Genomic DNA, 982 nt, shown 5'->3' with positions numbered 1-982 from the left:
AATAATTCCTTATACCACTATGCACAGCAACATATATATTTAAATGTATTGCACTTTGTAGTAATTTATGCAATAGACGGAATATTTCACAAATATTTGCTTTTAATAATATCCACTATTCTACATACAATAGATGCAGTCATCCCTTGTTTTAAAAATTAATTATTACCTTCCCTTACTAAAAATTAAGCAGCTTTCAAAATAGAAAAACTTGGTTTAATTGAACAAAATAGATAAATGTATTTTTTTTTCATAAAAAATCAATACTTGATGTTTAATTTGAACTAACTGGAGTTACAGTTTGGGAATGCGAATTTTTACTATCAGATCCTTTAATAAAACGAAAATAAATACATGAGCAGTATGAGAGTGGAGTGCTCTGATCTGCTTCATCCTTCCTTCATAGAGTTACAGGATTTGATCGAGCATATTCTGATTTTAGTGTGTCTTCTAGAGCATTCAACTATGCGAAATAGTTATTTTTTGTATACATATTAAAGACAGAGTATCTGAATGGAGTCCCAGCAAAGTGAGCACTAATTTTCAGCAAGCAACAATTTTGGCTTTGGAGGATTTATTTCCTTCGGTCACCGCCACTTTTTAATTTATACATCAAGGACGCGATCAACATCATTAAAGACAGGACAACTGTGAGAATAGATATACAGAGGCAAAAGATTAGTATGTTTGAATTTGCAGATGATATAGCAATATTAACTTCTAGCAAGGAGGAGTTCGAGATAGCTTTAAATAAAATGGAAGCGATATTGACAAAACCGTACTGTATGAAAATAAATAAAATTAAAACAAAAATAGAATAAGGGAAGAAAAAGTAGGGAAAGAGCGAATATAAAGATAGAAGATGAAAAATTAGAAGTGGTTGATTTTAGGTATCTAGGAAGTCAGGATGGAAGGAGTAAGTAGTAGGGATATAAAACAGAGGATAGCGCAGGGTTGAGTCGCCTTTAATAAAAAGAAGTCA

This window comes from Agrilus planipennis, unplaced genomic scaffold, assembly GCF_000699045.2.
Source record: "Agrilus planipennis isolate EAB-ADULT unplaced genomic scaffold, Apla_2.0 scaffold66, whole genome shotgun sequence".
Classification (NCBI taxonomy): domain Eukaryota; kingdom Metazoa; phylum Arthropoda; class Insecta; order Coleoptera; family Buprestidae; genus Agrilus; species Agrilus planipennis.
The sequence above is the reverse complement of the archived record's forward strand: the minus strand, read 5'-3'. Positions refer to the sequence as shown.